The sequence below is a fragment of the Nicotiana tabacum genome, chromosome 22 (genome assembly GCF_000715075.1).
Source record: "Nicotiana tabacum cultivar K326 chromosome 22, ASM71507v2, whole genome shotgun sequence".
In the NCBI taxonomy this organism is placed as follows: Eukaryota; Viridiplantae; Streptophyta; class Magnoliopsida; order Solanales; family Solanaceae; genus Nicotiana; species Nicotiana tabacum.
This window is the reverse complement of record NC_134101.1, coordinates 189333156-189347575: the sequence shown is the minus strand read 5'-3', so window position 1 is coordinate 189347575 and position 14420 is coordinate 189333156.

Sequence of the window (14420 nt, the reverse complement as noted above, 5' to 3'; positions counted from 1 at the left end):
TCCAGGTGGGCTCCTGATTGCCGAACTGAATTGCTTCTTCCCTTTGTTCACAAGGCGGACTCCTGATTACCAACATTTAAACTACTTCCCTTCGTTCTCCAGGCGGGATCCTGATTACCAACACTTAAACTACTTCTTCCCTTCTTCTTCAGGCGGACTCCTGATTACCAACACTTGAATTGTACTTCTTCCCTTCGTTCTCCAGGCAGGCTCCTGATTACTAAAACTTGAAATGTATTTCTTCCCTTCGTTCTCCAGGCGGGATCCTGATTACTGAAACTTGAAATGTATTCCCTTGCTCTCCAGGTGGGCGCCTAACTGCTGAAACTTGAATTGTATTCCCTTGAAACTACTTTTCTTTGACGTGTCCTCCCCTGTTTCTCCAGGCGGGTGCCTGATTGCTTGGGGTATGAACTGTTTTCTATTCTTTGAAACTAGTGCTGTCCTTCCCTGCTCTTCAGATGGGCACCTGACTTCCACAAAATAGACAAAACAAAAGAAAATTTTCTGCCCCGGTTTGGTAGCCGGGCATATCCGTGAGTGTTAATTGAATCATGCTACCAAATATCTATAAGAATTTGAAAGCTAGATCCCATTATCCAGGAGGGTCCTGAAAACTTCTAGTTAAACTACAGTTTTAAATCTGAATTATATCTTCTAAAGGTGTGACTTCCGCTAAATCTTGTTATCTAACAGAGTCTTAAAACTATACCCCATTATCCAGAAGGGTCCTGAGAGTCAAAAATTAAGTATTATCTTAAGAGTGACAATTTTTATGGCTGAATTATACTGCCCTACAACAGAGCTTACACTAAATCTTGTTATCTAATGGAAGTCTTAAAGCTAAGTCCCATTATCCAGGAGGGTCATGACAACTCCTAATTGAATCCTATCTTAAACATGCAAACTTTGAAGCCAACTTATATTCCTTTGGGGTACATTTATGCTAGATTATGCTACTCATGATTGTTTTGAATTTTAAACTTGGTCCCATTTTCCAAGAGGGTCCTGAGAGTTTACGGTGAAACCTGTCTGGTGCTTGCCTTTCCTTACGGAGGGTTTTCCCGAAACAAACGAGATTTTTGCCTCTGTTTCAAATCAAAGAAAATCTTGTCAGTTTAAAATGTGGTGGTTAGTTGTGGCATTCTTGCTGAAGGTGGTTTTTCCTTTGCCATGCTTTGCTTTGACTGGCTGCCTTGAACTGGTCGAAAATTGTTTGACCTTCTGATTGATCCTTAACCAAAGGACCCTGGATGACCCGAGTGCTCTACACCCCAACCGTTGTTTTTCATTTATGACCTTTCTATATTAAACTCTGCATCTTCCGCGACATTACTGAACCATTCCACCGATTTAACTTTTGCTTACACTCTATGTCTCACTTTTCATCACACTATCTCTGACATGTCCTAGCCGCATTTTGCTTTGTGCAATTTTGAAACTGATAGTAAACTTTGAAATTCCTCCTTATTTTTTAATTCTCTTGCTTAAACCGGAGTGTTGCCCCTGATATGAATCCTCTTTACTTGCTTGACTTGGCATCTCTCGAAGAATGATCGGGAGGTCTTTCTTTGGACAGCAATGTGGGATCTTGGATATGTTTGGAAAGAAAAGGGTATCAAAAAGGCTTAAAATAGCTTAGATGAGTTCAAAATTACAACTTTTTGAATTTGATTTCTTACCACAATCACAACTTCTGCCCAAGTTTCTTGCTTGGGGATTTTTTTTAATATGATATGACCGAGCCGTGAGGCTGCCTACGTATCCTTAACAGGAATCAGGTCAAACGTAGTTCACACCTGAATTTCTTTGTTTTCTTGTATTTTCTCTTTTCGCTTCTTTTCTTTTCTCTTTTTTTTCCTCCTTTTCTCTTCTTTCTTTTCTCTCTTTTTCATTATTGATTCCAAAAGAGGGGTATGAAATAAAATAATAAGGCTCAAAAGGGGAAACAAAGGGTAGTGTGTTTAGATAACAGAACAAATTGCCTTTGTCATTCCAATCTTCGAAACAATGCCAAGTACAAAGAATCAACAATTGAACCAAAGAAATCATACATAATATCTCTTGACTGCATCAGAATTGATAACCATGTCTACACATTTGCCTTCGATATCTATTAGATACAAAGCACCATTGGACAACACTTTTGTTATAATGAACGGCCCTTGCCAATTTGGGGCGAACTTGCCCTTCGCTTCGGCCTGGTGTGGAAGGATGCGCTTTAATACTTACTGACCCACTTCAAACTTTCGGGAACGCACCTTTTTGTTGTACGCTCTCGCCATTCTCTTTTGATATAACTGGTCATGACACACTGATGCCCATCTTTTTTCATCAATTAAACTCAACTACTCCAAACGGGTTTTGACCCACTCATCATCATCAATCTCAGCCTCAGCGACAATCCGAAGGGACGGGATTTCAACTTCCACAGGTATCACTACTTCAGTGCCATATACCAACAAATAAGAAGTTGCGCCTACTGAAGTACGGACAGTGGTGCGATAACACAACAACACAAATAGTAATTTTTCATGCCATTGCCTGGAACCTTCTATCATTTTCCGATGTATCTTCTTTATGTTTTTGTTGGCTACCTCGACTACTCCATTCGTCTTGGGACGATATGGGGTGGAATTGTGATTTGCAGTCTTAAACTGCTGACATACCATTTTCATCAAATTACTGTTAAGATTAGCACCATTATCCGTGATGATCACATTTGGGATTCTAAATCGATAGATCATATTTGAGTGAAAAAAATCAACCACTACTTTCTTGGTTACAGACTTGAAAGTTTTAGCCTCAACCCACTTAGTGAAACAATCAATGGCTACCGGAATGAACCTGTGCCCGTTGGATGCTGTTGGCTCAATTGGTCCAATGACATCCATGCCCCAAGCAACGAAGGGCCATGATGCTGACATTCTGTGCAATTCTGATGGTGGAGAATGAATCAAATCTCCGTGTATCTGGCACTGATGACATTTGCGCACAAAACTAATACAATCTCGCTCCATGGTGAGCCAATAATAACCTGCCTGGAGAATTTTCTTCGCCAACACATATCCGCTCGTATGTGGTCCGCAATCTCCCAAATGTGCTTCGGACATGACAGTCGTAGCTTGTCTAGCATCTATGCATCTTAACAATCCAAGGTCTAGTGTTCTTTTATACAAAACTCCTCCACAGAAGAAAAATCCACTTGCCAACCGTCGAATTGTTCTCTTTTGATCCCCCATGGCTTGCACCGGATATACCCCCATTCTGATGTACTCCCTGATATCATGGAACCATGGTTCACCATCAAGTTCTTCTTCCACCATGTTACAGTAAGCATGCTGATCTCGGACTTGAATATGTAGAGGATCGACATAAGCTTTGTCCAGATGGTTCAACATTGATGCCAAGGTAGCCAAAACATCGGCCACCTCATTATGGACCCTTGGAATATGCCTGAACTATGTTGATCAGAACCGTTGACAAAGATCATGCAAACATTGTCGGTATGGTATGAGCTTTAAATCCCGTGTTTCCCATTCTCCTTGAATCTGGTGCACTAGAAGATCTGAGTCTCCCAAGACCAAGACTTCCTGGACATCCATGTCTGCAGCTAGCCTTAAACCCCAAATGCATGCCTCGTACTCAGCCATATTGTCGGTACAATAGAAATGAAGCTAAGCCGTAACAGGATAGTGATGCCCCTTTTCAGAAATAAGCACAACCCCTATTCCAACTCTTTTCATGTTAGCATCCCCATCAAAGAAAAGTTTCCAACTTGGTTTTTCAGTCTGCTCCAGTTCGTCGATATGCATCACTTCTTCATCGGGAAAATAAGTTCTCAACGGCTCGTATTCTTCATCGACCGGGTTTTCGGCCAAATGATCGGCCAATGCTTGGGCTTTCATCACGGTCCGAGTCACATAGACGATGTCAAAATCTGTAAGCAAAATCTGCCACTTCTCAAGTCTCCCTGTGGGCATAGACTTTGAAAGATATACTTCAACGGATCCAAGCAAGAAATGAGGAAAGTAGTGTAGGATGACAAATAATGTTTCAATTTTTGTGCTACCCAAGTTAGGGCGCAACATGTTCTCTCAAGGCGAGTGTACTTAGCCTCATAAGATGTGAACTTCTTGCTGAGATAGTAGATGGCTTGTTCCTTCCTTCTAGTAATGTGATGCTGACCCAATACACAACCAAATGAATTTTTCAGGACTGTTAAGTAAAGAATCAAGGGTCTCCCTGGTTCCGGTGGAACCAACACAGGTGGGTTTGACAAGTACCCTTTTATCTTGTCAAATGCTTCTTGACACTCATCAGTCCATTTGACCGCAACATCCTTTTTCAGCAACTTGAAAATTGGCTCACAAGTTGTCGTGAGCTAAGCAATAAACCTGCTGATGTAGTTTAACCTCCCTAACAGACTCATTACCTTAGTTTCGTTCCTTAGAGGTGGCAATTCTTGGATAGCTTTGATCTTTAATGGTTCCAAATCAATGCCTCGACGGCTAACTATGAATCCCAACAGCTTTCCGGATGGAACGCCAAATGCGCACTTGGCAAGATTAAGCTTAAGGTTGTACCTGCGAAGTCTCTAGAAAAATTTCCTCAAATCTCTGACGTGGTCGACCTGCTGCTTCGAATTTATGATTACATCATCTACGTATACCTCAATATCCTTGTGTATCATATCATGGAACACAGTAATCATTGACCTCATGTAAGTTGCCCCAACGTTTTTCAAACCAAATGGCATGACTCGGTAGCAATAAGTTCCCCATGGCGCGATGAATGCCGTCTTTTCTGCATCTTCTTCATCCATTAAAATCTGATGATACCCTGCATAGCAATCCACAAAAGATCGAATTTCACGCTTGGCGCAATTATCGATCAAAATGTGGATATTAGGTAGTGGGAAATTATCCTTTGGACTTGCTTTGTTGAGATTGCGGTAATCAACACATACTCTTATCTTGCCGTCCTTTTTTGGTACTGACACAACATTAGCTAACCAAATGGGATATCGTGTGATCCAAATGACCTTTGCGTCCAACTTCTTGGTGATTTCTTCCTTAATCTTCACACTCATATCAGTTTTGAACCTTCTCAATTTTTGCTTGATGGGAGGGAATGCCGGGTCAGTGGGTAATTTGTCGACCACCAAATCAGTGCTCAAACCTGGCATGTCGTCATATGACCATGCAAAAATAACTTTGTATTCAATCAGTGCTTTGATTATCTCTTCCCTGATCTTTGGTTCAAGGTGGACGCTTATTTTAGTCTCTCTGATATTATCTGCGTCCCCTAAATTGATGTCTTCTGTATCATTCAGGTTGGGTTTGGGTCTTCCTTCAAAGTAATTTAATTCCTTACTAATCTCTTCAAAAGCCTCATCCTCATCATATTCTGATTCGTCATCACACTCTACTTCTTGAATTTCAAAATCAGATTGATGTTTAAGACTGGGTTGATGATTCCTCATGCATACCATGTCATTAGAACCAGCGTAAAAAGAACTGTACAGACAAGAAAAAAAACAAAAAGGAAAACCTTCAGGAATGATGAAGAAATGGAGATTACATTTCATTGAATGATAAAAGATAACAAGGTTTGCACACTCAAACAAACTGAAAGATAACAATCTGGATTACAACCCTGGAATAACCCAGACAAACTGAAGGAAAATCAAAATAAACTACCAAAACTCCTTCCGAGTGGGGAGAGGAGTAGCCTTCCAATTGTTAAGCTTTGTTTTTGGCCCGACAAATTGCACTTCTGCATTGCTAGAACCTTCTCCAATTTCCACCATGTTTACATCGTCGAATAGCTTCTCGAATATTTCAATTAATTCCTTGTCAGGATCAATCACAGAACTGGGAATTGTTGTTACTAGGCGACTTCTGGTACCGGGCTTGACAAATGATCTGGAGAGACGCGAGACCGGCTTAGGAAGGACACATGCCCTCTGTTTCAATTTTCTAGCTCTTTTTATGTCTGCGGCTATGGGCTTGAATCCCATACCAAATGTTCCCAAGTTTTTAGGGAGGGACACTGGCTGTATGATGCCCTGCAGAGATGACCCCAAACCCTTGCCTGGTACGAAACCATTCTTTAACATTTCAAAGGCCACCATGACTGATGCGGCAGTTATCTTGGGATTTGGAATGTATTTCCCCTCTGGAATTTTCTCGACCAACATCGCGTCAAAAACCTGGTAGACCCACGACCCCTTGTCATCTTCCACTTCAATGAACGGTACAACTGCATTGCTATGATTGCACAAATTATCTTCGCATGCACAACTATTTCCTATCTATCCTATTCAAATTTGACCATCTGGTGTAGTGTAGACGGTACTGCTTTAGCGGCGTAAATCCAGGGTCATCGTAACAGCAGATTGTAGGAAACATCTATATCAAACACCTGGAACTCTATCGTGAACTCAACTGGTCCTATCGTCAGCTCTAGCACTATATCACCAACTAAATCTTTGCCTCTGCCATCCAATCCCCGCACGTAGATACTATTCTTATGAATCCTCTCATCTTCTACTTTCAACTTTTTCAGAGTGGAGAGAGGGAAAATGTTCGCACTGGAACCATTGTCGACCAATACCCGGTAACCACAGAGTCCTCACATTTCACTATAAGGTAAAGGGATCTATTATGCTAAGTACCCTCTACAGGCAATTCATCATCGGAAAAAGTGACTCTGTTCACTTCAAAGATCTTGTTGGCTATCTTTTCCAGATGGTTCACTGAGATCTTATCAGGAACGTGAGCCTCATTCAGGATTTTCATTAAGGCTCGTCGGTGCTCATCTGAGTGGATTAACAATGACAACAGTGAAATCTGAGCAGGCGTCTTTTTCAATTATTCCACGATAGAATAGTCTTGCATCTTCATCTTTCTCAAAAATTCCCCTGCCTCTTCTTCAGTTACGGCTTTCTTCACTAGCACTGAGTTATCTTTGGAGTTCTTAGCTATTCTTAACTCTTCGGGGGCAAAGCATCTCCCCGAACGAGTCAATCCCTGGGTTTCATAGACTTTTTCTTTAACTTCTTTTCCTTTGTATGTCACTGTCACCCGTTCATAATTCCACGGAATAGCCCTGCTGTTGACTATCGGTACCTAGGTTACCGGCTTGATAATGACATGATCTATGCGGGCGCCTTCCACAATTATGACAGGTTTGTTCGCCACTCCTGGCACAACCACTTTCGACCTTTCTTGTGTTTCTACCACATGACTTGAAGACCCCTTCTTAACTACCATAGATGGTTCACTGTTCCTCTCGCTCGACTTGAGCACTGATCTTTCACTTGTTGATTGTTCAATTGGCTTGACCTCACTGGACCGAATCATCATGATGGTCTGTGAAGGCTTCCTAGGCTCCCTTCTCTTATGCATTATTTCAATCATATTTGTCTCCTGGTGGGTTGGCATCGGATTCCGGTTGATATTGGGCACCTCTGGAGCTTGAACTTCAATTCTATTAGTATCAATGAGCTCCTGGATAGCACTTTTTAGGTTCCAGCACTTCTCCGTGTCATGACCTGGAGTACCAGAACAATATTCACAGCTTACAGAATAATCCAGATTTTTTGGGGGAGGATTTGGCAGTTTCGACTTAATCGGCCTTAGCATATATAATTGTCTTAGCCTGTGGAATAAACTGGTATATGACTCTCCCAATGGAGTAAAGGTTTTCTTTTTCTTCAACCTCACACTCTTAAATGCTTAGTTGGGCCGGAAACCTGGTCCAAGAGGGTTTCGGTAGGCTCGTGGGAATGGGTAAGTATTTTGTGGAATGGGCGCACGCCATTGTGCATGGGTGGGGGGTTGGTTGTATGTTTGGGCGTGGTGGACAGAAAAATGATGGTCTGGTGGTAGGTAGTAGTGTTGTGGTGGATTATATGGGGTATGGGGGTAAGTTTGGTGGTAGGGTTGAGGCTGACTATAGTGGTGAGATGAGCCCCTGGGTCCGAACCAAGCTCTTGAATCAATCGTCGCCACATCCTCTCTCTTTTTCTTTCCGATTATTCCTTCGGTGCCGCCCTGAATGGCCTGAGTGGTTGCCTTAATAGCAAAATAGCTCATGATCTTGTTCGACTTGAGCCCTTCTTCTACCATACCGCCCATCTTTACTACTTCATTGAAGGACTTGCCTATAGCTGATACCAGATGGCATAATAAGTAGGTTCTAAGGCCTGCATAAAATAATCTACCATTTTGCTTTCTTTCGTTGGAGGGTCAACCCTTGCTGCCTGTTCTCTCCACAGAAAGCCATACTCCCTGAAGCTTTCATTGTGCCTTTTTTCAATATTTGTCAAAGACAGACGATCTGGGACAATCTCAAGATTATACTGGAAGTGACAAGCGAATGCTTGGGCTAGATCATCCCACGTGTACCATCTTCTGTGATCTTGCCGGGTATGCCATTCCAACACTAAACCACTCATACTTTGACTGAAATATTCCATTAGCAATTCATCTTTCCCTCCAGCTCCCCTCATTTTGCTACAAGACCCTCTCAAGTGCGCTACTGGATCACCGTGCCCATCGTACAAATCAAACTTGGGCATCTTAAACCCTGTCGGTAATTGCACATCTGGAAACAGACACAGGTCTTTGTAAGCCACACTTACTTGACCTCCCAACCCCTGCATGTCTCTGAATGACTGTTTTAAGCTTTTAACTTTCCTGAACATCTCCTCCTGTTCAGTATTTTTGGACGGTTTCTCAGCTTCCACAAGAAGATCGAAACGAGGAGTGTAAGAATAGGGTTCTGGGGCTTTGAAAGTGGGCTCTGGGGGGTAATACTGGTTATCATCAGCTTGGAACAAAGGCTCGTTGGAGGATCTTTGGAGTGTAGCGGGAAGGGGCGCAACGAAGACAGGAGTGGCTGGTAGAGAAGGGTATGGAACTGGTTTGGGTGGTGGAGTTGGTGGTGTTTGAGAAGTTGTGCTCTGGTAGTGTTGGTAAATGGGAAAACTCGGGGACGAATCGGTGGCAAGATGATCCTGAGACTAAGCCAGGAGCGGAATAAAGGCAGGGTTGGCGGGGTAAGCTGGTGGTGGTTGCCTTTTTGCCCAGGCCTGGTACATTTCGGCCATCTGCTGCTTCAACTTATATGTCTCTTCTTTCATCGAATTAACATCCAACTCTTCCACCTCTCTTGAAGGATCGATGACCCTCGCATCAAGTTCTTGGTTAGACATGATCAATTTGCCTTTGGACCTAGTGTTGTATGGATGGGTTGCCAGAATGATCAACAAACTAACAACCTGTCTTAGTTTTGAAGCATCAACAACAAACTCGTTAGTGATTAGAGCTTAACAGATTGGTAACCGCATATTTGTGGAATGCAATGCACCTAAGTAATTAATCATTTCTATCATGTATTTGCCCGATTGCTTGTGTTATCCCGGCTTTTCCTTATTTCCATTTGCAACTTCCCTTTTTCTTTTTTTTTTTTTCATTCTTGCCTTTCTTTGCTTGACTTCTCTTTGTTTCTATTCTCTCATTTCCCTCTCTTATTTTGCCATCGTTTCTTTCTCACGGTTTCTTATTTTCTTTCTCTTTTCTTTTGGTTATGGTCAAATCCTATGGAGATTGCCTACGTATCATGACCCTGTATGAATCAGACCGAGCGTAGTTCTGGGGTATAAGTGTAAAAATAAGTAGTAAAACATTTTTTCGGATTTTCAAATTTTCATAAAAAGCAAATACTTTGATTATAACGACTCAAAAACTAACAAACTCAAAAAGAAACTAGCAGACTCTGATGAAAAGACAAAAAAAAAATACAAACTAACATACTTCAATAACAGAAAATACATGATCGAAAACATACTGACAGACTCCAACAGAAAGAAAATACAGACTCAAGTAAAAATCACGAATACATTAATGCCTCAAATGCTCCTGGGGCCCGCGAGACATCATTCGGTCTCGCCACGGGCCTATATGCAAGATCCCTTTGAAGCCTCTCCAAGTCACACATTATCTGTCGGACAAACATCATCACTGCCGCGAAGAAAGTGGTGCAAGTCATCCTCACATGCTCGGCATTTCACAACAATGTAGTCGGCGATGACTCTGACCCACTCTCGGATTCTACCCTTTTCCTGAAGCAGACGCCCGACCTGTTGATTCCGGGCTTCTAACACCTAAGTGTCGCAGAGATGTTGATTTTGCAACTGTTGCATTTCTTCCTCCACCTGAGCCATCAAATCATAAAAGTGTTCCCTATCAGCCTTGAATTCCTTGGCTTGCTTGGCTGCTTCATTCTCGAGGGTAGTCATTTTTCTCTTCAGGCTGGTGATTGTCCCTACATACTTTCTTTTCATTTGTTGCACAAACTTTGTCCGCTCTTCCGCCTCCTTTGCCCATTATGCCCGTACTTTTGCTAGGTTGGCCTCAGACTTTTCCAGGTCATCTTGACACTCAAGGGCTTTCTTTTTCAGACTGCTTATAAGCCTTTCATCCGCTCGACTTCTTTTTGGGTTTCTAGCAGCTGTTCTCATTTTCTGAATTTGGGCTTTGAGGGATTCATTTTCCTGAGTTAGCTTTTTCTTCCCGCCTTCATCCGCGGCGGCTTGCAAACCATTCTCAAACTGAAGGTCCATGACTTGCTTTTGTAGCCTGCCTATGGTGGCTCTGTACTCATCTTCTTTGGCCAGCCAATCCCATTGCTCTTGTGATGCTCCGACAAATTCTTGAAGATGAGGTCTTTTGGCCGGCCTTCCAAACTCAACTTCCCTTTATACCAGGCAAGATATCCTAATGCAACTTCTCCTCTGGACAGATCATACACTCGAGTGTTCGCAGTCAAGTACTGACATTCGCTCCAAATTTGGCGAACTGTTGCTTCATGAAACTGACCATCGGGACAAATCTCGACCACATGGCAACTAATATCTTCATCCCTGGGAACCATTTGATATCTCTCTAATTGTCTCAAAACCCAGTATGGGGCATAAGGATGGATACTCCTAGGACCCATCAAAAGGAAATGAGGTCCGGTAGCTGGCATGCATACGATCTCATCTATGGGAAGCCACCCAAACGTCCACTCTATTTGACTTGCACTGATGGAACGAAGATGTGATACCCATTCTATAACCCCTTCTGGCAAGCTGATCCCATCAACCCTCGTATAAAATTCCTCTATGCAAGTTTTCTCTGTCGACCCATAACTCAGGAATTGAGGACGATGGCATAGATGTTCAATCATCTACATCTGTAGCAACAAGTTGCACCCCTCAAAAAAGTCTTCTCCGGCTTGCAGGCTGTGAGAGCGCGGAAGATTTCAGCTACTATCATGGATGTGAGGGTGCTTTTGGCCTGAGTAAGCAAAGTACTGACAACCCCAGCTATTCGTATGTCGATATTTCCATCTTTCCTAGGAAACACCAGAAATCCCAAGAAGACCACTGTCACACCTCCTTTTTGCGTGCCCGCCCCCGAAGGGTTAAATGCGCAAGGGGAGTTTTTCCAATTTAAGTGACAATATTCGAAATGAGATTATTTATTTAATTCAGAGTCGCCATTTGGGAAAGGTTTGGCTTTTGGTGTCCCAAGTCACCGGTTTATCTTGAATCCCAAATCGAGGAAATTTTCGACTTTTCCAAATGAAGTCTGCGAACCAGAAATTCTAAGTAAGGAATTGTGTTGACCCGAGGGAAGGTGTTAGGCACCCTCGAATCCCGTGGTTCTAGCACGGTCGCTTAAATTGTTATAATGGCTAAATATCTGATTTAAATACATGTTATGACTTACGTGCTTTTATTAAGTTTAAACCGCTTTTATTATTATCATTTATTTTTATAGAATTGCAACGTCGTGAAAATGTATTTCGAACTACGTCGCAATCAATGCACCCGTAATTGTTAAACACACTTCGACTCCGTTGAGATTTGGATTCGGGTCACATCAATGCGCACCCAAATTTAAGAATATAATTTAATCGAGCCGCGCCTAAAGAGTTTAACGCATTCTTATTTTTTTTTTTGGGAGAAGGCCATGAAATTTGCTAAACGGCCTGTCCGAATTCTAAATATTTATTATGGTTAGTTATTGAGGGCCCCGCAATTTGCATTCTTACTTGGCGAGGCTCGTCTCATTATTTTAGAAAAAGGATATCCTGAAGCGACTACATTTCTATTACGTTTGTCTCTAAAAAATAAAAGAGAAAAATATCAAACTTACTTGTTTAAGCAACTAACATACTAAATCTCTACTATATATGACGAATCCGAATTTTTGCTTGATTGCCTAATTGGTTATTTATGAGGTGAGAATTATTTCATGCCTCGTCTTTAAGGAGTGAATAAGTTCTGTTAATTTGATAGGAGGGATTGCAAGCAACAGATAACTCATACTAAATTTACATTAAACAATCCTTAAGTTTGAACTTTGTAATTAACTTATTTAGGCTTGATAAATGAAATCGGCTACTTATTAAGAAAAACTACTGTTAATTGGATTCGAGAATGCCTATTAGTTTTCCTCGAAAGTCATCGCATTATTCCGAAACGATGAATCTATATTGAAACCCATATCGAAACTATGTAGAAACAAGTAGTCTAACAAAAGGGTTGGCGTACATTATTACCCTGTTAACGTAACGCTGCATGAGAATTAGTTTGGGGTACACTTATCTTGAAGTCACATGGAACCGAATGTAGCAGATTCGATAGTTCAGAGATCTAGGAAAAATACATACATATGCTTGCTATGATTCTATGTTATGATGTCATAACTGAAACAAAACTAACGGTCGTATGCATTAAGACACATCTGATCTATCAAGCCAATGCTATCTAATTGTTCATCTCAACTTAGAATGCATGTTAATTTATACAGAGTATTTGCAGTTTGTATTTAAACAAATACATGCCAAACTAACATTCAACCTGTTTTTGAACACAAGTATTATAACATAAACAGACATTCGTTTCTTTATTTCTGCTTCAACTTCAAACTTTCAACAACATATGGTTTCAAAAGTTGTGTACCTGGAAATGTTTGACAATTGAAGAAAAAGGGAAGTCAGCGGAGTAACAATGGCAACAAGTGCAACAGCAGTAACAACAGGTAACCAAAATCCCAGTGCAAGATGCAGTTATAGCCAATGGGAAGAGGCAGCAAAATGACAGCAATAAGCAGGGGAGTGGACTCAGAATTCAGATGATCCAATTCCAAGAGAAAGCAAACCAATACGAACCAAACAAACAAAAACCTAGCTGATACTTGAGAGGAAATCAGCACTTATTTGAATAGGTTAAACAAACTGGGAATCGAACAAACAGCAGGAAGAAAAAAACAGTTTCTGCTTTCTGTGTATCCCTCTCCCTATCTCATTTCTCTCCCGAATCCAAATGTCAATCTTCAGTTTTGAAACTATACTTGAGTTATCAAAAGAAATCTTTTCCAGTTTTCTGTTTATCTTCTTGAACTTCAAACCCTCAATGATTCAGTCTGAATCCCCTATGTCTGTCCCTCTAATATCAGATGGTATTCTTTTCCTCTCCCCCTCTCCTATATGTTCTGTGTGTATTAATATGTATGTATTTCAGCTCTTTTTTCTCCAATCCCTCCTCTGTCTGTGTCTTCCCCTTTTTCCCTTTTATCAGATGGTCTCCTTTTATAGGCCCTAACCTCAGCCCTTTAACAGCCTGTTAGACCAAAAAAAAACCCTCCCATGTGCCATCTTCTTTTCAGTTTCCACTCAGCTATTTAAGTATTAACCCCATGACATCCCCTTGGTAGGCTTAACTTTTTAGTAATGTTTATTATTTCTGAAACTTAAAGCAGAATATGGGCAGCAGGATGTAGTCTGACAGCACATGCTGTCAAACTATTTAATTCAAAAGCACTTAGGCAGGGCACAGGCTGTGCACAAAATGCACATGTTGTGCATAAGTGCACATGCCCTCCAATTTCAGAACTAGACTAAACAGAACATTGATTTTTACATTTCTGATTCAAATTAACAACTATAAGTAGACAAACTCAGTTCCTAATTGATTCAAAGAAATGCTTAGCAGAAGTAAGTCGATTTGTTATTGTTCGGACAACTGAAACTAATTGACGACATATGTCGACTCGACTATACTAGTTATAACACATACAATCGTAACCAAAAATCAGACATTTAACAGTATCACACAAGGGGTTCATATTGCAATGTTAACACAGAAAAGCCCTAGGAACTAAATGAACGAACCAATTCAATATTCATTTGATTGTACAGCTTACACATACCATTATCAGTGAACAGAAGAGGGACCTAATCAAACACATAGGTTCAAACAAAGTGGACATGACACAGTTGATAAAATTCAAAACACAAAATTTCACGAAACATGAACAGCCTTTTAAATAATCACATGGACTAAAACAAATAAATAA